At 42.8% G+C, this 25,515-nt stretch overlaps 1 protein-coding gene across 2 annotated transcripts in view; it reads left to right on the forward strand.

Moving 5' to 3' along the window:
- The window catches only part of LOC144696659 (DENN domain-containing protein 2A), a 138,310-nt gene that overhangs the window by 23,038 nt on the left and 89,757 nt on the right, over nt 1-25,515 (forward strand). The window contains exon 2 of one of the 2 annotated variants that reach the window (XM_078568216.1): nt 3,179-3,227. The gene's annotated coding sequence lies outside the window, so the exon portion shown is untranslated. Of the gene's footprint in view, nt 1-2,916; nt 3,228-25,515 lie in introns of those variants that run through there. The other variant, XM_078568215.1, reaches the window with a different exon arrangement.

A 25,515-nucleotide genomic window follows, 5' to 3' on the forward strand; every position in this document is an offset into this window, starting at 1 on the left:
CTTTTCCCCTTGGTGGAGGGATCAATAACCAGGGGGCATAGAGTTAAGGTAAGGGGCAGGAGATTTAGTGGGGATGTGAGGAAGAATTTTTTCACCCAGAGGGTGGTGGGAATCTGGAACTCACTGCCTGAAAGGGTGGTAGAGGCAAAAACCCTCATAATATTTAAGTAATATTTGGATGTGCACTTGCGATGCCTTGGCATACAAGGCTATGGGCCTAGTGCTGGAAAATGGGATTAGAATAGTAAGGTACTTGTTTGACCAGCGCAGACTCAATGGGCCGAAGGGCCTTTTTTCTGTGCTGTAGACCTCTGTGACTTTATGACTCTATAAATTGAATGGAAACTCCTCCTGTCCTTTCAATAGTGGATTTGGGTTTGATCCAGCCCAAACTGATTACGTGTACTGTAGGACTCTTGTATGTATCACTCTAAGAATACTATGGAGGGGGGGGTGGCTTCCATTGTCTCATGTTCTTTGGGTCCACTGTACATAATTGCCCCCATTCTGGATGAAACTTCATTTTCACGCAGCGAGGCCACAGGATGGCTGGAATGGGAGATTGATTGTCAGGCTGGTGCATTAGGGCGAGTTCTGTCGAGATTGGAGTTGGGAAAATTGTTTCTGCGAAACTGGACGGGACTTTTTACTCTGCTGCGGGCTGAGCTCTCCTGACCTGGGAGTGTTCAATGCTAACGCACTGGGTGACGAATGCAACACACCGCAACACTGACATCCTTCACTTGATGAGTACAAAATTCATCAGAAACTAAGCAACTGCGTTTGTTGCAAGTCACGTAGAGCCTAGCTCAGCAGTGTTATTCATCTGGACTTCCTGTCTCGAGGAAGGTGCCTGGGAGAGGTTCATTACAGAGTGTAACGACTTTTGACGTTCACTAGCTCACAGCTAGGGTTCTGTTCTGGAGGGTGGAGAGAGCAGTGTTTGGAAATCAAGTGCCTTGTGATTAAACTTTGAACTTGGAAACATCCTGAAAGCTAATGGGACCTTTGAATGTGTTTTGTTTTATTTCCTTCTTTAGGTTAACTGTGTGGTGATTTTTAAAACTTAACATCTAATTAAAACTGTTATGCCTAATTGCTTCTGAAAGTTTAAACATAAATTAATATTGGGACGATTTAGGGCAAGATACCCCCAGTGGTTGTTATTCCCTGACTTGGCTACATGTCCTATTTTGGATTGTAATGTTGGTTTGTAGCCAGCAGTGTAACATTTCGAGACTTGGTAAGCAGTGAAAGCTGCAACAAGGAGCTGCAGTCATGCGTTTACCCCCTCTCTTGCAGGTTGGTTTACCAAAATGAATCAGATTCATTTAATTATACAGCTTATTTACATATAACTGATCTTTCGTTGACCCGTGTTGTGTAATCAAAAGCTCTGTTGAAAATTTGAAATTTCCCTGCACCTGGGGTAAGGGCAGAGAAACAGGAAAGCCTGGGATCACTCTACACCACAAACACCGTCATCTAGGTCTGGGAAACAGTTCCCACCTGACTCAAAGCCATTAGCCGTGTCTGAACTGATGCTGTGACGTTCAAGATTATTTACTGGTTTTTCCAGTTTACTAACATGTTGAGACTAATTCTTTGATCTTTTTATTTACACAGAGAAAAAGAAAGACGTATTTATATAGCACCTTTCAATTCTCAGGACGTTACAGCCAATGAAGTTTTTTTTTTGAAGTGTAGTCATTAGTGTGCATACCTCTGAGCCAGAAACTCTGGCTTTGAGTCCCACTCCAGGATTTGATGGCCAGGAAGGTAGGCAAACAGGTTGATTATCAACCTGCAAATCCTTCCAATATGCCCATGGCAAGTGGTAAGAGCAGGAGAGTCTCCTGGTCAGCCAGAATCTGTAGGGGTGGGAAACTTTGGCACATGATGGCTAACTTGAGTATCCGGAAATAAACTCAATTCTGAGTGTACTAATTCTTATAGGTAGGACACCGACTCCAAGCAGTAGCTCTATGTAGCATAGCCATTGCATTGGGTGTATTATAAGTCCAGGCCGGTAAGAAATTACATTTTAAATGTGTCCCAGTGTTGTCTCAATATTCCTGGGAAATTTGTTAACTTGGTTTCAATTTGTTTTAATATTTGGAGAGCCTGCTTTCTTCACATTGAGCTGGATATGTTGGTGTGGTTTGGTGTTTCCTAGGCTGTACGTTTCTACTTAGCCTAAGAGGAAAGTACATGAAATCAAAACAGAAAATGCCGAAAATATTCAGCAGGTCATGCAGTTCTGATGAAAGGTCATCGATCTGAAATGTTAACTTTTTTTTCTTCGCAGATGCTGCCTGACCTACTGAGTATTTCTAGCCTTTTCTGTTTTGATTTCAGATTTCTAGCATCCAGAATATTTTGCTCTTGTACATGAAATCCAGCTGCCTGCTCAACTACTTGTTTGTTCAGAAAGTCTAAAAGACGGGAACAGAAACTGTAAGTTCATCACTGAGATGGAATTGCTGCTGGTATTAATTTTAACCCATGGCAAGCAGCAACATGCTCTGTATTTACAGATTTTGAAAAGAAAACACTTTTTTTTCCCCCAAGTTCTCCATTAATCTATCAGAAAAGGTCAGGAATACACGAGCATTAGGAACAATGACAAAATACCATTGTATTGCCGCTAGGAAGTTGCCAACCACTGAAGCAGCATTTGTGCTGTGGAGTTGTTGCCTCTTTAGTAGATTATTTGATGTGCCTGAAACTGGAGAATCTGTGTTTATTGTAGTCTTTGCCTAGTAGAGTTGGAGAGGGGACAACGGTTGCTATGGTGACAAGACTGTTCTGAGGCAGCTGGTGATTAGTTCAATGGAAAGAAGTCAAGGGAGGTCAAAGGAGGGAGGTGTGGGAATAGGGAGGCAGGAGCTTAGCAGAGACGTCAGAGCCAGTAAGCTAGAGGCCAGTGAAGAAAGGGAGTGAGCGAGAAGAAGGATGATAGAAAAAGACAGTCCAAAAAAGACCTGAAACAAAGCAAACGGAGTGAAAGAAGCGTTCTATCACTAGCTGAGGTTATGGAGTGTGTTAGTGAAGCTCTTCAGGTGTAAGGAAACTAAAGGCAGGGTCGATTTCTTCCCCTTATCCCCCTCTCCTCCCAAGTGAAGTTTTTCAGAAGGAAATACAGACAAATGCTGCCTAATTGGGTTATTTGTTGCAGGAATGAGGCTGCAAGCAAGAGAGATTCACCAGCAACGAGAGTCGGTGAGGTAGGAAATTCCACAAATTAAGTTAACTTTTATCTTCCTCTTCCTCCCCTATTTTGGATTGTAAATTCATCCCTGACAAAAGGCAGAGCTGATATTCAAAGAAAGTCTGTACTCAAGAGCGCTGGGGGTAGGGAGAAGAGAACCATGTGAATGTTGCACTTGAGACCCTGTGCTTCAGGGCAAACATACTTACTTCCAGATTCCATCTAATATTCTGTATCGATTCTATGTTTATGAATGTGTTATTTTTAATCATCTGAATTTTTCAGTAACTGGCTAAATATTTATGGATGACCTATCCCTCACCCAGGCTTCCTGTAGGATACGTGTCTGTTATCTGTAGAGCTGTTTTATAAAGTTAACCCCTTGCTCACTAGAATGAAGACTTTGTTGAGTTCTTACACTGCTTTCTTGAGAAGTTACTGACGCTTGTTTTCATCACAGGCTTAGTTCATCTCCTTTTCCTAATTTAGGTTCTCACCCTTCCTTAGGTTCCCCTCCCTGAGGTCTGCTGTGCACCATTCCTCAGTGGAAACATTTGCCTGGCAAACAGCTTCCAAGCCAGTTTCAGTACCCTTCTATGGGAGGCTACGAAGGGCTACACAAAAGTGGCCCTATGTGACATGCAATCTGATTTTCTCCTCCATCTCTGCCCGCAGTGGGGAAATAACACAGAGCCCCCTCCCACCCCCGGTATTTAAAACCGAAAACTTTGTTGTAAGTGGGAGTTAGCGAGGGAATCTCAGGCATGAGCCCCGAAGCAGTTCTGCACTGTGTTTATTTGAGTTAAATATTCAGGGGTATTAAATATACCTTTTATGCCTCTTGATGCAACGGCCAGTAAACCCACTGATTTAGAGATTACCCACAACAAAAGCGAGATTGAAGTATTAAGATGAACACCTGCCATTAGAACAATGCAAATAAAGAAACTAAACAAGGGTCTCACACTTCAAAGACTTCCCCTGACTGGAATTTTCAGCTCCAGCTCTTAAAGAAGCAATCCAGGAGTTACTAAACAGATTACCTTCAATACAGGGTGCTGTAGCAGTTCGAATGTTAGACTTGTGCAAAGCCTGCTGAAATTGCTAAGTAAACTTATTATTGCATTAGATAGCTAGAATGGTATTGGCAGAGGAGTTTGGGCAGGAGATCGCTTGACTGTTGTCATTTGAACTCATGAACTATCTTTGTCTTGGACAGCAAGGAGTTAAGTAAAAATATTTCAAAATAGGGCAAATTAAAATGTTGTTTGGAAGTTCATTGTATGGGAATCTGTTAATGCAGGGTTAAAGCTTTATCTTGTAGCTTATTTAAAAACACTTTTATGGTAAGAGATTTTCTCTAGTGACCTGTCTGATTTGTGTACAGTATATGAATTCTGCCCCTTAGTCTGTCAGTCATCAATGTAGTTGCAGATTTGGCTGAATAAAATGCAGTTGGAAGTATTTATTTCTAAGCTGCAACTTAAAAGCATGGCATCTTCCTGTGGAAATCTTTGGCAAGTGCTTGACGTAGGGATATTAATTACTTTAAGGTATGTCAATGCCTTGTAATGATGTCACTACTTGCGCAAAACAGAAAATCAGATTTAGTTCTTCTAGTTCCTTGCTCAGCTGGTGATGCTTCTGCTGCATGAGATTTGAAGTTAAAAATGGTGTGGTTCTTTGCCTCATTTTTTCTTCTGAAATTTTGCACATATTGCTATGTATGGACCCCAAAAAATCAACAAGATTTGTATCCAAACAGCAAACAATGGTTTCTATCTAGGTGGCTACTTGAAGTTGCAGTAATTTCTCATTAATTTATGCACAATACAGGATGCCATCTGCTTATATGTGCTTAAGTGTGTGAGAGTAAGTGAGAGTATACAGGAAGCCTGTTTATTTTTGTTATATGTGGTGTATTAACTTAGTGTTTTGGATAGCTGTTAAAGAGGGTGCCTCCAAACCTCTTTGGTTTGGAGAAACTCACTAACAAGGTAGTTTTAAAGAGAAAGTTTTGCCACCTTTCCAGGAAGTAGTCTTTGCACTGTGGAATGCCTTTTAAAGAGAAAGTGTTTCTCAGCATTGATTTGTAATTGCAAGTGGAGCCTTAAAATTGGAACCTCCTTTTTGAAAGGGAATTTTGCCTTTTAACATTCAAAGCATTGTAATAAGTTCTGATTCATTAAAACATCCTTGCTGCACCTGATTTTAAAATTGTTTATTTAGGTGTTGGTGGCAATCCCAGATAGGTAACTTATTGAAAGAAGACACTGAACCTTGTGCTGCAACAAGTTGATATTGGTCTAATAAAATAAACCATAATTATGTAATTTGCATTGAAACTGTACCAATTCAGCTCCTTACACTGTCAGGCTCAGTGATTCCCACAAAGCAGTTTGAAAGATGATTTTAAACCTTGTGTGTATCCTGAAATGAAATAGACCTTCATACATCTGAAGTTACTGAGATGGTTGTCTGTGTCTCTGTACAATGAAGAAGGTGGGAAATACACAAAACGTTCCTGAGCGCCAGCTTGGCTTAGTTAGTAGCATTTTTTATTTAACCCATAAGTCAAAATATAGTACATTCAAGTCCACTCTAAGCCATTGGTGTGTAAAATGTGGTCCTCTCTGAAGTGTTGGGGAGGAGTGCTCCATTGTTGAATGTTCCATTCTTTGGTATAGAGCTTAAACCAAGCCCTTGCTTGTTTGTTTAGGTGGATGGGAAAGAAGACCATGCCATTGTTTGATATAGAGTGGAATGTTATAGAATAGTCGTGACTGTTCTTGCTTCAGACTAAACCATCAAACCAACTGGATTAACGGATGGTTCAACTCCATTTCTGTTTATGGGACATTGCTATGCACAAATTACATGACATCTTTGAGTGCAAAACTGTTGTCATTAGTTTCCCTTTGTTATCGAAGATGGCTGTTTCTTGTGTGTGTGGAGTCATCTGTTGTGTGTTCTAACGTGGCTGTGGAGCCCAATTGCAGACCTACATGGCTTTCCATAATGTGGGCAAGGATGAATTGTCTGATTTTTTTTTTGTTAGGACTGCCCCATCTTTCTAGTTTGCCTTTTTCCTTAACAGTCGGTATTTTATGCTGTTTGAAGAAAGCAACACCACTATTTGAGATTGCTCCCCAAGTAGTTCTTTCTTGTGCATTTTCCTCCCATTCCGTGTTGGACCTGCCCGTTTCCTGAAGTTCGTCCTCGAGAAGTCCTTGAATGTTAACCTCGGCCTACCTTGCAGGTAGTGTCGAAGTTTAAGGTGTGAATACGTTACCACCTTAGGGATTTTATCATCAGCGATATATGTCATATGTCCACTCCATATGTCCACTCCATCTAAGCTGAACTCTGATGATGAGTGCTTCAGTCCAGACATTTCTGCTCTTTGAAATACCTCAGTTTTGGGCACTTTGTCCTCCCATTGGATGTCCATTATGTTCCACATGCATCTCATGTGGAACCAGTCCAATTGCTGAATATGTCTGGAGTAGGTAGCCCATGTCTCACTTAGGAGGGTAGATATTAACACCACTTTGTACACAGCAAGTTTTGTTACAAGTTCGATAACTTGTTTCCTTCACAGTCTTTTAAGTAATTAGGCAAATACTGAACTTGCTTTGGCAATTCTACTTGCCCGCCTCACTATCAGTTTCGGGAGATTTATTCCAGGATAGATAAAGTTATCTGTCGCCTTCACGATTGTGTAATTGATAGTTATAGCAGGTGGGGTATAGTCAAAATTTACAGGTGGTTGGTGGAAAACTGTCTTCCTCAAGATGATGGTTAGTCCATAACCATCAGCTGCTTTTGAAAAATAATCCATGATCTGCTGAAGGCTATACTCAGTGTGACATGAGGGCACAGTCATCAGCAATTCCAGTATCATCATCTCTGATACCTTAGTTGATGATTTCAGTTGTCTCTGGTTGAAGAGATTGCCATCTGTTCTGAATTGGATGTGTGTTCCATCAACATTTTCATTAAATGTCCCAAAAGCATAGCAGCAAAGAATAGACCATCTGTGCACTTCAAAAAGTCATCTACTGTTTATGATATAAATGCCAATTCTTTTCTTTCTGGATAACAAGCAATTGGAGACCTCCTGGCTATCATATCAATCACTTCTAAATCAATCACTTCTAAATCAGTCTAATGGCCTTTGCAAGCGGCCCTACAAGGAAGAGCCTCACAGTATGACTGTACCCTAAAGATATGTAATTTTCTTGTCTTGCAGTTGAGGTGCCACCTTGTTACATGCATAGACCTGACTTGATTAACTAGAAGTACACTGCAAGAAATATTTCCATTTCTCATTGGGCTGCCTTTGATTAATTGCATATGATAGATGTCTATCAAGTACTAGCTTAGTTCATCACATGGTCTAAGTTGTGAAAGTACTGCAGACAACTGGCAGAGATTCTTGAATTTTATTGTTTTGTGGCTTTCAACCTTCAGTTCCTGGTCTGTTAGTGTGGTTTGAGAGATTAGGAGTGTAGGGTGGGATCCTACACTACAGCCAATGCATGTTTCAACTTCAAAAAGGGCCCTTTGTTTATCCAGTGGCATACTATTCCAGTTGCATCTTGCTTAAAGTTGTGTTTTGGTTCACAGGGAGTGGGGGTTTTGGGTTCAATATGAGTTAAAGGTACTGAGATGCAACCTGCATTATAATCTGCACTGGCAGTCCTCAGAGTAAATACTGACATCTCTGCACCTGATGAACTCAGCCAAACCTTTCCACATCCATCATTTTTTCAATAAAGTTAATTCGGTGCATCACTGTGACTGTATGTTAATGCTAGAAAATGTCATGATGATACTTGGATCTGATGTATTAATTGCAAGTCAGAAAAAGTAAAAACACGAGCCTGAATTTCACGCTTGGCGTGCACACCAAATTGGCGGAAGCGGATGTGGAATCCACTCCCAACCCCGGTTGTTTGCAAACGTAATTTCACGCTGGATGGTCAATTAAGGTCCACCCAGCGTGAAACACGCCCTCTCAATGGTCGAGAAGGGGGTGGGAGCCTGTCAGGCTCTGGGTCCAGTGGCGCTTTAAAACCGGCAGTGGCAGCTCCCTGAGGGCTGTCAGAGGAGAATCTAAACAGGAGACTGGAATAATGGCCTTTTCAGCGACTGGAAACGTCAGCTGATCTTCTCTGGTTGACTACTCCAGTAACATACCAAAATGCTACTGTACCCTCGGTGAATCACAAAGATCAAGAATTCTCTCAGTGCGGTTCTCACTCTGCTATTATGCCTCTTGCTGGAAGTGTGGCAGAAATTCTATTTCTTCTCTTTGAATAATTCCTCCTTCATGTCTTTTATTTAGTTGCCATATTCTCCATTCTACCACCAAAACATTACAAATCACTTTTGTACAGGCTAGCTTCTATTTGTTAGAACAGAAAATTTGAATAATTTCTCAGTTACCTTATTGTAGTAAGTTAAACTCTGAACTTAAATCTTTGGTCTAATCATTCAACCATTGATGAATGAAGCAAAGCTAACTAAAGTGCCTTTACTCTCCAGATATTTTCCCCATGAAGTTTAAGGATGAATAAAATATTGAGTTTGGCTCCACCTGTTTGTTAGACATGGAGGTCTTCTGTTCTGCCATGTTTGGTTAATCTGTTTACTGGTGTGACCATTAACATCATATATGGTTATATTCATTTGATCTGAGTGCGAACATGATACAAATTTTGCTTTTGTCTTAATGGCCTGAGTGTGCTTCACTTGTTTTGTGGGTGCAGGGCATGCCAGTATGTCATGCTGGACATGAGTGGCCCTAAACTTTATTGCACAGGCACTGAGTGGACTTTGGGTTCTAAGGAAAGGGTCATTTCAAACATCCGGGATGGAGGCGGCACCCCTGGCATGAGGTGGAAGCAGTTCTTTGGCAGCCTAGCTGAAGGAGTGTTGAATCAAGACATCCCTGGCACAATGAAGGATCCAGAGGTCTGCCTCCATGTCCTCACCATGCTCCTCATCAGGCTCCTATTCTGACTCTCCACTGGATTCATCATCTGTGGCCTTTGGAGCTGCCTCAAGATCCTCTTCCTCCAGTGGGTCCCCCCCTTTGGCGGATCCAGATTGTGGAGAGCGCAGCATGCAACCACTATCAGTGGCACTCGCTCTGGAGGGAATTGTAGTGCTCCCCTTGAACGGTCCAGGCATCAGAAGCGCATCTTCAGAAGCCCCATGGTCCTCTCTATCACCGCCCTTGTGGAGGCCTGACTCCTGTTATAACGCTGCTCTGCCCCTGTTCTTGGGTAGTGGCGAGGCATCAGAAGCCACCTTTTCAAGGGATAGCCCTTGTCACCCAGCAGCCATCCATCCAGCAGAGCTGGAACACTAAAGAGCCCCGGCGCCTGGGAGTGTCTGAGGATGTAAGCATCATGGGAGCTGCCAGGGTACCTTGCACAGACTTGGAGAATCTGCGTCCTGTGGTCATACACTATCTGCACGTTCATGGAGTGGAAGCCCTGTTGATAAAGGCACCTGGCTGACCCGCTGGTGCCTTGATGGCCACGCGTGCAGTTGATTACATCTTGGATACGGGAGAACCCAGCAATCACTGCAAACCCTCTGGTTCACTCAACTTGGCTGGTCTCATCCATACGGAAATGAATAAATGTCATTACCCGCCTGAACAGAGCTTCTGTCACCAGTTTGATGCAACTGTGGACAGCTGATTGGGAGATTCCACAAAGATCCCCCACTGACACCTGGAAAGAACCGGATACATAGAAGTTGAGGGCCACTGCGATCTTCAGTGTCCACCCACACAGTTGGAGGTGATCTCAAGCCCAATCATCCGACAAATTGAAGCCACAGTCTCCTTGTAGAGGCGGAGCCTCCTTCGGCATTGCACCTCGGACATATTGAGCTAGCTGCATTGCCGCCTGTACACTCTGACAGCCGGATAATGGCATCTTCTGTGGCCTCTTCTGCCTTGGACTACCTGCTGGCCCTGCGCCTCTCCTTCCACAGATCGCTCCCCTGGAAGCTGAATTGGGACACCTGGCCTCCTCTCTCTTCCTCCTCACAGGAGGTGCCACCAGTGAAGACCACAATCCCCATTGCCAGGGTAACAGAAGGCCGTCTGGTGCCTGGAAGGGTTCAGATGGTCAAAATCCTCCAAGGGCCTTGGAGGCACCAATGAGCCCTGAAATTAAGCCTAGAAATGCTAAGACTGACGTTCAGAACAGAGATGAAGCTGTCAAGTTCAAATAAGCAATTTATCTCCTAAACTCCTCACTACTCACACTGGCAATGCTGCAGACCCTTTTTATCCTGCCCTTGGATGAAGTTTCGTTAAAAGTGGGCTGCCTGCCTGCCCGTTTTGCCCATGCAATGAGCACAAAATCGAGTACAATTGGCTTTGTAGTGGCCTTAAGTGATCCTTTAATTGTTGGTGGGTGCAACTCCGACAGCCGCGCGCGCCCGCTGACCTGAAGATTGCCTGCGTGTGGAGTGATGTCGGGATACTCGCCTGCCGTCATCTCTTATTTCACGTCCGTTTGGGTTGGGTGCGCACCCGCCCTCAAGGTGTAAAATTCTGGCCATGGCCTAGCTGCATTACATTTGCAAAAATCTAACCCCTTTCATATCACTGGAAAAAGGGTAGAAGTGATTCGAAATACACATCTATGTGATGGAGAAAGGGTTTATTTCCAGCTGTTACTTTATGCTTCAGGTAAATGCACACAATGGGAAAACCATGCCACTTTTAAGGCGAGGGACTAGGGCTGGTGCCCATTGCAATGTCATTGAGGATTAATATTGTGCTTAAACCCGCTGTTCAGGATTGGGTATTGGGGTGAATTCGCTGGGTGTGAAGAAATGTTTCTGTTGTGGCTGGAAGTGGCTCATTGCTTAAAGCATACTGCAGATCACAGGCTTAGCACAATCAGGAACTTTATGAAGCTGTAAGTGAGTGACATATTCAAACTGTGCTGTAATCTGACTCTTGTTAGACAGGGGTGGGGTCCTCAATTCAACTGCATTCCTCAGCCAGATTTCCCTCTGCTCTCTTGCAGTAATATTTTGATTTGCTCCTTGTTGAAGGAAAGCAGTTTATCTGATGCCCTTTGTCTTCGTTACAGTTTTTAAGATGTGTCAGAGTACTGCTTTAGTAAAAATTTGAAAGATAGATTGAATTCCTATTATTTAAATGGGGATGTCATTGCGAGGGTAACAGGTCTGGCTTATGACAATAGGATCAGTTGTTTCATGGTACCATCTTGTTCCTAATAGCATCCAACTCAAAACAATTAATCTTTGCTAAAATTAAATGTTTAAGTTTTGATGCAGTGCAGCCGCGTCTAAGAAAGCAGCATATTTTTCGATGAGAGGGGTAGACTATTTGTATTCATTTAGGTGACTAAACACATACCGAAACATTGGTCCAGATTTGCCCCCAGATGTTCAAATTGTTTCCAGGTAAAAACAAGGTAATTATCTGCTGTGCAGTCAAATGGCTGACTGATCTCATTACAGCCTTGGTCCAAACATGGACAGAAGAAGTGAGATGAAAGTCACTGCCCTTGACATTAAGGTAGCATTTGACTGAATGTGGCATAAAGGAGCCCTAGAAAAATTGAAGTCATTGGGAATCAGATGAAAAACTCTCCATTGGTTGGATTCCTACCTTGTACAAAGGAAGATGGTTGTAGTTGTTGGAGGCCAATCATCTCAGACCTTGCGCATTGCTGCAGGAGCTCTTCAGGTAGTGTCCTAGGCCCAGCCATCTTCAGCTGCTTCATCAATAACTTCTCCTTCATCGTAAGGCCAGAAGTGGGGATGTTCACTCATGATTGCACAGTGTTCAGTACTATTCACAACTCGTCCAAGTCAGTTCCTGCATACAGCAAGATATGCACAGCTTCTAGACTTGGGTGATAACTGGCAAGTAACATTCACATTTACAACATTGTCTTTGGGCTGAGATAAAGAATGGAACTTTATTCCCTCATTCCTTCACTGTCACTGGAAATCTGGAATTCCCCTCCTAACAGCGCTGTAGATGTACCCGCATGGGATGGAATGCAGCAGTTCAAGAAGGCAGCTCACCTTCTCGAGAATAATTAGAGATGGGCAGCAAATGCTGGCCTTGCCATCCTTACCTGGTCTAGCCTACCTGTGACTTCAGACCCACAGCAATGTGGTTGATTCTTAACTGCCCTCTGAAATGGCCTAGCAAACCACTCAGTTCAAGGGCAGTTAGGGATGGACAACATTTTGATTCCTTGCCAACGACGCCCACATCCCATGAAAGAAATTTTAAAAAAGAGGTGAAATGTAGTAATGCTTAGAGAGAGATTCATCGTTGTGGGCTGTCCCTCAGTTCAAGGATGACATCTACTCAAGTTTCTGCCATGGCTCTCCATGTGACTGAACAGGTCGATTCTCATGCTGCAGTTCTTTGGCCGCATAGATCAGGACCTCCCATGAGGTAGTGGGATCTGGAGTGCAGGATTTGCTTTCTGTCTCTGCCTCATTATTAAGATGTTGTGACTCAAAACCTGATGCAGCTTGATGGACAAATTGTTGCCATTCTGAATGATTGGTAGCATGTTCCTCCCAGTCATCAAGGTCACTGCCTTAATGGAGAGCTTCAGAGTGTCTTTGAAGCGTTTCCTTTGTGTTGCCCTGAAACATTGGCCATTTGAGAGTTGAGACAACAGGACCTGGTGGGGAGATGCTTTTCGGCCATCTGGACACAGTGTTCAGTCCATCGTAGTTGATTTAGCAGGAGTATTGCCTGAATGTATGTGGAGCTGACTTCAAGAAGGACATCAGTCTTTTGTTCAACAGTCTTCCCATTGAATTTGGAGGTTGTGGCGGAGGTATTGCGGATCGAATTTCTCTAGTGCTCTAATGTTGTTGATACACAGTTCAGGTCTCATTGCGATACAAGGGTGTGGTGATGACAGTTGCTCTGTACATTAGCACTTTGACTTCTGGAGGTTTTTGTTGTTAAACACTTGATGCTGTGGCTTGTAGAAGGGTCAGCTGGCGCAGCTGATCCGATGTTGGATCTCCTCGTCAATTGCCTTTCGAAAGAAATGACCGTCAAGGTATGGGAAGTGTGCAACATATTCCAGAGTCTCTTCTGCAACATATATGGCAGGTGGAATATTTGGCTGGCCAGGCGTGGTTGATATGTGTTTCGTTTTGGCAATATTTAAGGACAGACAAGTTTCTTGTGTGCAGAATTGAAGAGATCAAGCGTGATTTGCCGATCTGGTGCATTGTCATCCGCAAACTGTACATGACGTATATCTATGGCGGTCAGTTTCGTTTTTACACTGAGGCGACCGACTAAAGAGTTTTCCATCCAGACAGTGTTTAATACTGACATTAAAGGGCAGTTTATCTTTGAGGTGAATAGCTACTGCCAGGTAGATTATAAATAATATGGTGGCTATTCACACTGTTACTTGACCTGAGGTTAGATTTTGAAGGCATCTGTTTTAGATCTCCCATTCAACACAGTTGCAGTCATATCATCTTAAAGCAATGCAGGATTGTGGGGTTTCTTGGACATTCAAATCTTTGGACCACAGTCTATAGAGAGAGATTAACTTGTTGAATAAACTGATTCTGCTGCTGGTTGTGTCACTTTGTTTAGGATGTGGGCAGTCTGTATATTTTTTGTATGGGTAAGAAAGAGCTTGCATTTATCTTTTTAGAAGAAGACTTGTATTTATAGAGCACCCTTCAAGACCTCAGGATGTCCCAAGGCACTTAGCAGCCAATGAAGTACTTCTGAACTCTAGTCACTGGTGTAATGTAGAAAATGTGGCAGCCAATTTGCACAGAGAAAACTCCCACAAACAGCAACAAAATAATGACCGGATAATCTGTAATAAAAACAAAATGCTGGAAAAACTCAGCAGGTCTGGCAAAACCTGTGGAGAGTGAAACAGAGTTAACGTTTCGAGTCCAATGTTCTTTCGAAGAAGAGTCATATTGACTCCACGTTAACTCTGTCTCTCTCTCCGCAGATGCTGCCAGACCTGCTGAGTTTTTTCAACACCTTCTGTTTTATTTCGGATCTCCAGCATCTGCAGTATTTTGCTTCTATTACCAGACCTGTGTTTTTGTTTCTTTTTGGTGATGTTGTTTTGAGGGATAAATATTGGCAGGGGCACCAGTCATGACTCTCTTGCTTTTGCTTTGCTCTTCATTGAAAAAGTGCCTTAGTGATCTTTTACATCCACCTGAGAGGGCAAACGGGCCCTTAGTTTAATCTCTTATCTGAAAGACAGTATCCCTGACAGTACGGCAGTATTATTCCATCAGTACTACATTGGAGTGTCAGCCCATATTTTTATACTCAAGTCCCTGTGTTGGGTATTGAACTTTCCTGTCTCTGAGATGAGAGTGCTATCCACTGGGCCACAGCTGAGTAGCTCCTAGTTTTGATGAATTGTGGGGTGCAGGGCATCAGGAGTATGTGTTTTGGGGTTGCTCATTTAAGACAGAGATGCAGAGAATTTTTTTCTCTCTGAGGGTAGTGAGTCTTTGGAACTCTCTTCCTTAGAGGAGGTGGATGCAGTCTTTGAATATTTTTAAGGCAGAGCTAGATAGATTCTTGATTAACAAGGGGGTGAAAGGTTATTGGGTATAGGGAATGTGGGGTTGATTACAATCAGATCAGCCATGATTTTATTGAATGATGGAGCAGGCTCGAGGGGACGAGTGGCCTACTCTTGCTCCTAATTCATATGTTCATATGTGTGTGTGCTTGCTTGTATGTGTATCATCTAGGTCTCCTTTGGGCATGGCCAATTTGCAAAGTATAAATTCACATTGCCAGAATTCTAGAGGGGACACATCACCCTCAATAAGTAGACCAACATAGCTTTGGGATCTACTGAGTCTGGTGCTCAGTCTGGGGAAACCTTTCCCAGGTCTTTGCTGCATCAGAGTGTCATGGCATTGATCCATCTTTCTAGGTCTCCATCAAAGTGAACGCTGTTCATGTGCCCCCAATGACGCAGTGGTCCATCCTGAGTAAGTTGATACTGTACCTCTGCAAGTTGGGACAGTATCCACAGTGGGTTCCATGGTAGGCCGAAGGTTCTGTTCTGCCAAACTTTTGCTGATGGAGCCACACACCATCCTGACTTTGAACTATAATCACCTTTCCTTCACTGTCACTGGGTCAAAATCCTGGAACCCTCTTCCTTCCTAACTCCCTCCCTACACCACATGGACTGCAGCGGTTCAAGAAGGCGGCTGACCACCACCTCTCAAGGGCGATTAGGGATGCGCAATAAATGCTGGCCTAGCCAGCGATGCCCACATCGCGTGAATGAGTATAAAAAATATGGTGGAATATTAACCATGATTACTGAATGGTGAAGCAGGCTCGAAGGGCTGTATGGTGTAGGGAGGGAGTTAGGAAGGAAGGGAGTTCCAGGATTTTGACCCAATAACAGTGAAGGAATGGTGATTATAGTTCAAAGTCAGGATGTTGTGTGGCTTAGTGGGGAGTTTGCAGGTGGTGGTGTTTCCATGAATCTGCTGATGGACCTTTCAGAATTCCAGGCCTGGCGTTTGTTTTACCTTTTTAGGACTGGGGTGTTGGGATAGTGGAAGCTTATCCTGGATAAGGATGTCGAAACTTTGGAAGAGTAGTTTATGAAGGGTCAAACTTGGAGGCCAATAAAGAAAACTTTTGGGACAGTTGAATCTGGGGATGGAGGCATAGACATGGAGGTGAAGTCAGGGCTGATAGCTAACAATTAGTTTCAAATTGGATTTTACTCTGGAATACTGAGGCACTGGTAAGCTTGGGCCTATGTAACAGAAGTTATTCAGTAATGCTCTCAAGAACACACAAGAATAGCAGGGTAAGCACACCACATGGACTGCAGTGGTTCAAGAGGGCAACTGACCACCAGCTTCTCAAGGACAATTAGGGATGGGCAATAAATGCTGGCCTAACCAGCGATGCCCACATCATGTGAATGAGTAAAAAAATATGGTGGAATATTAACCATGATTACTGAATGGTGGAGCAGGCTCGAAGGGCTGTATGGTGCACTCTTGCTTCTAATATGCTCTCCGTGGTTTTACCAATTCTTGATGCACCATCTCATCCTACTTTAGGTGAATGGCCCACTTCTAGGAAAGAGAAAAGAGACAGTGAGATTTGTGGGGCAATGGAAGGGGAAAAAGGAACAGATGTAAGTATCTCCCCTTACCCTGCCATAAACAAAAGAAAAACCTAATGTGGTCAATGAGTTTGGATCCAACTTGAAGCAAGTTTCATCAGTTTGTTGGTGAAGGGTAGCAGGCTCCACAACTTATATCTGTTCCTTTTTCCCCTTCCATTGCCCCACAAATCTCACTGTCTCTTTTCTCTTTCCTAGAAGTGGGCCATTCACCTAAAGTAGGATGAGATGGTGCATCAAGAATTGGTAAAACCATGGTGGAGAGTTTGCAGGTGGTGGTGTTTCCATGAATCTGCTGGCCTTGTCCTTTTGGTGGTAGAGGTCACAGGTTTGGAAGGTGCTGTCGAAGGAGGCTTGGTGAGTTGCTGCAGTGTGTCTTATAGATGATACACGCTGCTGCCACTGTGCTTCTGTGGTGGAGGGAGTGAATGTTTAAGGTGGTGGATGGGGTGCTAATTTTACTTTTAATTCATTCACAGGATGTGGGCATCGCTGGCTCGGCCAGCATTTATTGTCCACCCCCAATTTCCCTTGAGAAGGTGGTGGTGAGCTGCCTCCTTGAACTGCTGCTGTTCATATGGTGTAGGTACACCATAATGCTGCCAGGGAGGGAGTTCCAGGATTTTGACCCAGCAACTGTGAAGGAAGGGCGTTACATTTCCAAGTCAGGATGGTGAGTGGCTTGGAGCGGAACTTCCACGTGGTGGTGTTCCCATCTATCTGCTGCCCTTGTCCTTCTAGTTAATCGTGGTCGTGGGTTTGGAAGGTGCTGTCTAAGGAGCCGTGGTGGGTTCCTGCAGTGCATCTTTAGATGGTACACACTGCTGCCACTGTGTATGGGTGGTGGAGGGAGTGAATGTTTGTGGATGGGGTGCCAATCAAGCGGACTGCTTTGTCCTGGACAGTGTCAAGCTTCTTGAGCATTGTTGGAGCTGCACTCATCCAGGCAAGTGGAGAGTATTCCATCACACTCTTGACGTGCCTTGTTGCTGGTGGACAGGCTTTGGGGAGCCAGGGGGTGAGTTACTCGCCACAGGATTCCTAGCCTCTGACCTGCTCTTGTAGCCACAGTATTTATATGGCTAGTCCAGTTCAGTTTCTGGTTAATGGTAACCCCAGGATATTGATTTGGGGAATTCAGTGATGATAATGCCATTGAAAGTCAAGGGGCGATGGTTGGATTCACTCTTGTCAGAGATGGCCATTGCCGGCACTTGTGTGGCACAAATGTTGCTTGCCACTTATCAGCCCAAGCCTAGATATTGTCCAAGTCTTGCTGCATATGAACACTGACTGCTTCAGCTTAACTCCACTTCTTACTCCATCGGCCTATCCTTTGATTTGCTTAGCATTCAAAAATGTACCATTCTCTATCTTGAATATACGCAATGAATGGCCATCTCTCTGGAATAGAGAATTCCAAAGTTTCGCAGCCCTTTAAGTGAAGAAATTTCTTCTTGTCTCAGTCCTAAATGGTGACCCCTTATTCTGAGACTGTGACCCTAGTTCTAGACTCCCCAGCCATGGGAAACATCCTCCAATTGTCTACCTAGTCAAGCCCCTTAAGAATTTTACATTTCAATGAGATCATCTCTCATTCTTCTAAACTCCAGAGAATATAGGCCTAGTCTCCTCGATTTCTCCCCATTGGCCTCCTCAAACAACTATTAAATCTGCATTGCACTCTCTCGAATGCAAGTATATCCGTCCTAGGGTATGGAGACCTAAACAGTATTTCAGGTGTGTCTCACAGGAGCCTTTAGCAAATCTCTGGACTTTTACATTTCAATAGAAGCTTTTGCAATTTATTTTTATGTCTCTTGCTAGTTTATTCTCAGATTCTATTTTCTCTTTATTAACTTTTGGTCCTGGGATAATTCCAAATAATGCAACTCTGGCGCTGTATCTGATAGAACTGCAAGCACCTATTCTGAAAATCCAATGTAATGCTGTTGGTGAACTGTTCCATTATGCCAGCCTGTCTATTTGTGGATGGTAATGTGCCTGGTAGGACAGACTAACATTGGTGTCACTATGCCATTTAATGTGATAACCAAATTCTTGAGAGGGAGATGATTTCACTGTCTCTATCTTTCATTTGTCTTCTGTTAAACACAGCATTGGATGAAGATGCCCATCTACACTGATATCAGGATGTGCTTGTTTGGTCAAGCACCAGGTTTGCAGATGTTGGCCTGTCTTCTCCTACAAGCCAGATCCTGACACAGCAAGTAACAGGTTGTCAGCTGGGGCCCTTCAAGTCCTTTATCCTCCCAATTTGACAATTAACTGGAACTAATGTTGTCCTGAAGGGGGAATTAAAACAATTTATTGTTACACTGCTGCTCTTCATATGCATCAAGTATAACAGTGCACGTGTACTTGAATGGTCATTCAGTAACACTGGTAGGGTCAGAGATACCAAAAGAGGGACCTGAAGATAAAAGAGACCTCATTGCACCATAGTATCTGCCATTAATCTTTGAGCAAAAAAATATATAATTTGCTTGCCTATTTCATTTAATTAGGAACTTCTACCGATTAATTACGACCTCCTGGACAGTTTCCGTTCTAGTCCCCATTCTGATTTCCCGCCGTTGTGCATTCCTAAAAACTGAATGTACATGTGAGTATTACCAAGATTTTGGGCAGTGCCATTCTGCTACAGGCCATTAGAAAATGTATGAGGTTAGTTCTGTCTTTCATTTCTTCCACTTGATTTCCACTAGCAGCTGTCTCCAATAAGCACTACTAAGGTTGTGAACTTCCTGTATTTTAGGTGCAGGGCTACATCCTGTCAATGCAAGTCGCAGCATGTGGATCTTAAAGCATTGCACCACCCTTGTGCCAGGTAGAAAGATTTTGATGGCTAAACTGCTAATGGCTGCTGAATCATTTCCATACCCAGATTTTGATTCTTGGAATCCTATTCCTTTTACAGGGTCGCTGCCTATTTAATGGGATTCTGCTACATTGTGAAAGAGGCTTTCTGGCAGAACATCTGATTGTGGTAGCTAAATTAGGGAGAAGTAGTGGAATCACATAAAGACTAGTTTAGTGAATTATAAATGAATGATCCAGGGCTAGATGGAATAATGTCTAGCCTGACCTCGAGGTGTTATTGGGGTGGAGGTGTAAGTTAGTGGGCTTAGACTCCTATCCAGATGATATGTCACTGGACTATCTGACAGCTGTTGCCATTCTTCAGCTTGCAATTTGGTTGAACAATAATGCACGTATTGGCATTGTATGGAAGTGTAAGAGTCCAGAGCTTTTACAGACCATTGAGAGTTGCTCAGAGACTTCCAATTACTGGCTGGTACTAGTAGAGTGTTAATGAGGCTGCTTAGCTGTCCACTGTATTGTGTTTAGGACCATATTTACTTTGAAGAGAGTCAGGGGATATAAATATATAATTTTGACAAAGGATCAATGCATAAAATGTTAAGGAACAGTACATTGACATCACAGACAAATCATTTTTAACTGCAATTGCTAATTTTAAGTTTTCCTATTAACTTAATAAATTGGCTTGGATGATATGGTGAAAATTCAAGGATGAGTTTTTCTGCCTGGAATGTGTGGGTGTGGGAAGAAGAAATTCTTATTGATAATTTTAGTAGAAAAATCATCTTGAACCGACAGAAGTTCATTTTCTAGTCATGCTGACTTCCTGGAACTTTTTGGTTCGTACAGTTGATGAAAGACATTTCACCTGATGAGCTCCTGATCGCACTCAGCCTGTTGTAAAGGGGGCAGTTAACAAGTTCAGGAAATGAATAGAAAAATCTACTTTAAATATTCAGTAAGTGCTGCTTTTTTCCTTCTGGTCAGAATGTGCCCAACAGTAACAGCAGAGTGAGGCAATGCTGTGGTGAGTGGTGTGGAAACACTCCAAGCGTAAAACTCTGGCTTTGATTTTCCAATTAATTTAAATCAGATTAGCCTTAGTCACAGAACCATAATCCTGATTGGCTTCAGTCTGAGACCTAGAAACCACAATAATTACATACTACAGGAGTTCAGACGAACCACACTTGGAGTTGCGCAATCTGTGCCAGAAATTTGTCAGCTTTTGGTCAGTTTCATAAAGATGAAGACTAGTCTGTCTTGTCCTCTATTATATGTATTATAACAATAAGATAAGAGACTGTTCAGTTTGAAGAGCACGATCCTGCTGTGCTATATAACTGCCAGCTGGAAAGGTACAACCAAGTAATGCAGTTTCTGAAATTTCTCTATAAAGTTGTCCCACTGAAATTGTAAAAATTGTCAAAAATATTATTATGCCTGGCTAACTCCATACTGACCAAGTCAGTTTGGTGTTTTTGACAGGACTGGCTATCTCAGTACAGGCCAAGTAAGGGTAATGTTTATAAAAGGATTGATAACCTGAGAATGGACTGTGTCAGGAAAAAAAGTTAGCACCCTGTGTTAATATTAACCATTGTATTGACATTCCGAAGTGGTTGCTACATCAAAACCTTAAGACATTTTTGAAAGCTGTGATAAGGTGCTATATCAGTGATGGGCAACCTAGGCTAGTGAGTGGGCCACATGAGTGGCCCTCCTTCATCTCAGTGGGCTGCAAGATTGAAATTGGGCATGCGCACGAGCCATACCCCATAAATAAGAATTTGTGCGATGTGCCAATTGAACCATAGCAGCGCTTTGATTGGACGCAGAGGGAGCGCATGGCTCTCACAGTCAATGTTGTATACAACCAGCACACACCTCACTTCACGGGCCCTTGCTTTGCATGTGTATCACTTCAGGAATACGGGTAGGAAAAAAAAAACGACACTGATGGAAATCAGCAGAATCTGGCAACCCTGCACCTGGGCAACGGTCAACAAAATGTCTCATGGGCCGCACTCAGAACCCTGATGGGCCGCATACGACCTGCGGGCTGCAGGTTGCCCACCACTTCTATATACTCTTAAGTACAAAGTATTTTAGTCACATGGTGGGTGTGAATGAAAGTGGTAGAGGAGATTGTGGTGGATACAATGTCTATATTTATTAAGTAATCCAATATTTAATAACAATAACTAATTTCTCAATCTGGGTTGTAAATTATAAATTGGAAAGTAACTGGTTACCCAGTGGCGTGGCTGCAGCCATACACTTGAATTGGAAAGCATTAGGTAGGGCTAACATACAGGTGAATTTCCTAAGCCATTGAAATCTCTGCACAAACATCTTTTGTGTGTGTTACGAATTTGGTTCTGTTGTTGGTATCTTTAGGCAGTCTGTTTTATTTTTGTAGGTGCTGGCACACACTGCTCTTTATCTATTTGCACAATAGCATAGTCCAGGAATGTACCAATAATGTCTCTTTGTGAGCTGAACCAGATATTCATGTCTTTCACTTGGGTACTTTCTTCAACCTCTCCAAAAGTTGGACTGAGAAAACACTTGGTGAGGGAAGGCTCAATACAAATGGGTCCAGGAAACATGTCAGCTGAAGGGAGTTGCCAGATTCAGCAGTTACGTGTTTTTTCATCACCGTTTGTGGAGCATGAGTGCTTCCCCGTACCCTCTCCCAGCCCCTTGAGCTGCATCTTCCCACTCGGACCCCCAATCTTATTGCTTGGCAGTGATCGTTCCCAGCAGGCCATGGCTGTGACCAATCACAAGCTTTCCTGCTCAGCAGCTGGCCAGACTCTCAATCTGGAGGGAAATGGAGTAAAATCATTATAATAAGATCCTGCCATTAAATTCAGCAGGATCTCCTCATTCCCAGCATTTCCACATTTCCCAATTGCTGTCAGGTGTCCCTCTCCCATCCTCCTTCCCCATAAGTAATGGGGTTCATAATTCTTTGAGCTTATTGATTAACAGTTCACATCTCTTTACCCTCCCTTATGCATCTGGCACTCTCATTGCTGAATGGCCCACAGCAAATGCACTTCATGGTCTCTATCTGAGTTATAATTTTATTGCCCCTTTTGTACCCTTTTTATATTTCTCCTGTCCTTTTTTACTTTTATTTACTTATCTCAAGTGTTCCCTTTTGAATTTGCCTGATATCCCCTTTTAATTACTACTTTCCATGAGTTTTTAAACAAAAATTTAAACTTTTAATTTTAAGTTGCTCTTGTTTTGATAGAATAAACTTATCTATGATGGACATTTTAAAAAATATTTACCTTGAGTTGTCTCCTTTTAGATCTTGCACTCCCTTTTGTTCTGCCTGCTTTCTCAGAAGCTCCAAGTTGTGCCCTGCCATTTCCAACATGCTAGAATATTTAACTTACCAGTGTGGGTTTCCCCACCTGGTGAAGTCTCCCTCCTTCCTTAATCTTTAGTAAAATGTTTAATAGTCTTTGGCATTCCTCAAGCTCAATGTATTAGGAGAAATTTCAGATCCTTGGGAGGTTTCTGAGGTCACAACTACGCTGTTGACCAGATGTCTAAAGGCAATCCTTCAAGTCCTTTTCCTGCTGCCAGTAGAAACATACATCCAAACAACTTCTCATAATGACAGTAGCTTAGAAACTGGATTGTGCTATTCCCATTTTACAGGTGTAAAATGGATTCCTAAGAATCTAATATGGCAGTCAGCGTGTGTGCGTTCATTCCGTTTTTGGGGCCATGCAAGGTGCAGCTTGCTTGTTCTGTCCCAATGAGGCTGGCAGGCCAATTTTCTGTGGGCCTGCTACAAATAATGGGATTGTGCATTTATTCAAACACAAATCAATTTCTCGGCCAGCAGTCTTTAAAACTGCACATCTGGATCTGGAACATTGCGTAATATTTGGGGAATGGGAAGTTGTTGTTTAATGGATTGGATGTATAAAATGCACATCTAAATCTGCACAAGGATCTATCCTTGTTATCTTACTTATGTTGCATCTGACCTGGAAATGCTTGAGTGGCAGTGCAAGAGACCATTGCTCTGTGTAGAGAGAGCTATTCTTGGTACATATATGCTATAATTCACCTGGTACTGCTAACTAGCTTTGCTCTGCATCTCTAACCTGTGCACTACCGAGCTTAGAAGTACTCGAGAGGCAGTGTAAAGTAATCATTGCTCTCCATATAACCTGGGAGTGTTTAATAGTGACACTGGATGCCAAGAGTTGGAGACTGTTTCATTTCTCATCATTAACCATTTATGCCTCTGGTGAATCCAGTATTTTAAAACCTTTAAACCACAATTGGAATCTCAATTCAGGAACTATCAACTTTTCCCAGCACCATCAGACAAAATCCTCCTTCCATGCAATACTGAATGACTGATGAAGCAAATGAGATGAATCTGAATGTGTGGGTGGAAGTTATGTAATTTGACTGCTTCAAATTAATTCCCCTCCCCCAGATACAAGATTCATTTAGTGCAATAGAATGCTGTGAGCTCCATAAAAAAATCTTCAGAAGTCAGATAAAGTGGACTGTGACTGAGTCATGTGCTTAGCTATTCACGATGCATAGAATAATACCCTGTCCATTTTTGTACAGTGTTCATGCGTCCACTCCTCCCTGTTTGGGCCAGTTCCAGATCATGGGGAAATGGAGGGGAGAACAGATAAACCATTTGGAAACCTATGAGGAATTGATCAACTTTATGTAAAAAAAGGTAGCTTCTACAGCCTCAAATATAGCCCTAAGTACATGGCTATAAAAAGTAGCTACACTGAAAGGGCATGGGGGCTGGCTGTGGCATAGCCAATATTCCATGACTTATTTAATGAAAAACTTACAAAAATTGTGGGGATTTTGCCCCTGTTTGATTAAAGAGAATTTGCTGGGTATTTTGGGTACCCTTTGCTATTTTCTGTTGTCACTCAAGCACCACAAATGCACTCTTTCTTGTTACTGCCGTAGCAGATTAAACATTGCTGCATTTGTGGGCAGAAATTCCTGATCTTACAAGAATACCCTGAATCTTCCTGCCTCCGGCAGGGTTCAGCCCTCTAGAGTGACAGCAGCAGGTAGAAGTGGAGCCAAGAATGGTGCTGATGGCTGCAGATGTTTAGCATGTGTGGGACTGGAATTGCTGCAAGTAATTTATTTAGAGAAAAGTGAAACATACAGTTCAGCATGTACACAGAGTTGGATTTTTGTCCAAGCTCATTCCTGCTTTATGTGTAGGATATAGTTGGGGTCATATTGTGAAGTCTCTCTTTGCGCACATTCTCCAAGTGAACACATTACATTAAAGTGGTGCAGATTTCCAGTATGACAGGATATCTGGACAAGCAGTGATTTGTGCAGACCACTACAAACTTCTCAGGGTTTTGAAGAAATTAACTAGATTTGTAGGGATTACTACAAGTGCCCTGGGGTATTGGTATCGGCCTGTACTAATGTGCCGCCTATAAGATTTCCTATCACAGGTTTGTTTCCTTTAGTTGTATGCGCTAAAGTTTTTAGGTCTGCTAGGGTTAACTCCCCTACCTTTTTAATTTACTACAGTATGTAATCCTAAACTCTCACATGGGGCATTGTCCTCTGTTTCGTTCCAGGGCCTGTCTCCCTAGCACAAATAAAGATATCCCACAGGTCACATTCTTAACACTGGTTTTCATACAGGGTAGCCAGATGGCCTCTTTTGGCTCACATGCAGGAGCTCGTGCTTTTGTTCCAGCGGACAATGGGTTACTCCTGACAATGTTTAGCACTGGAGACTCTGACTGCACACTGACTTACTGGCCTGCTCCCTGAAGATTTACATACTATAGACAAGAATCCTGGCTCTTTCTTCAGCTGCCTTTCTGTGGGCCTGGCCTTCTGCCAAACTCCTTGAGAGTAATTTTGAGGCCTGCTTGAGTTACTTCATGCATTTACATCATCCCCTAGGGAGTGAGACTGCCTAACTAAAAGCAAGAAACTTAATTGGATGGAGAAGTGCGCATTCCTAAACTTGTCAGTGATTTTTTTAATATGCTACCCTCATTGATCCCACTTGTAACATGTAATAAACGTTTACCCTGTAATTGTGAATTTTAAAATGAGCGGCTTTTTGTCCCCTTTTAACGTCGAGGTTTTCATTGAAATGTCATCAATTTTATCACAATTTCTGATGTAAAGTGAAGTGCTGAAGTGTCACCGATTATTTTGTTGTCGATGAAGTTGGTTTCAGGTTGA

The sequence above is a fragment of the Cetorhinus maximus genome, chromosome 22, assembly GCF_964194155.1.
Source record: "Cetorhinus maximus chromosome 22, sCetMax3.hap1.1, whole genome shotgun sequence".
Lineage (NCBI taxonomy): Eukaryota > Metazoa > Chordata > Chondrichthyes > Lamniformes > Cetorhinidae > Cetorhinus > Cetorhinus maximus.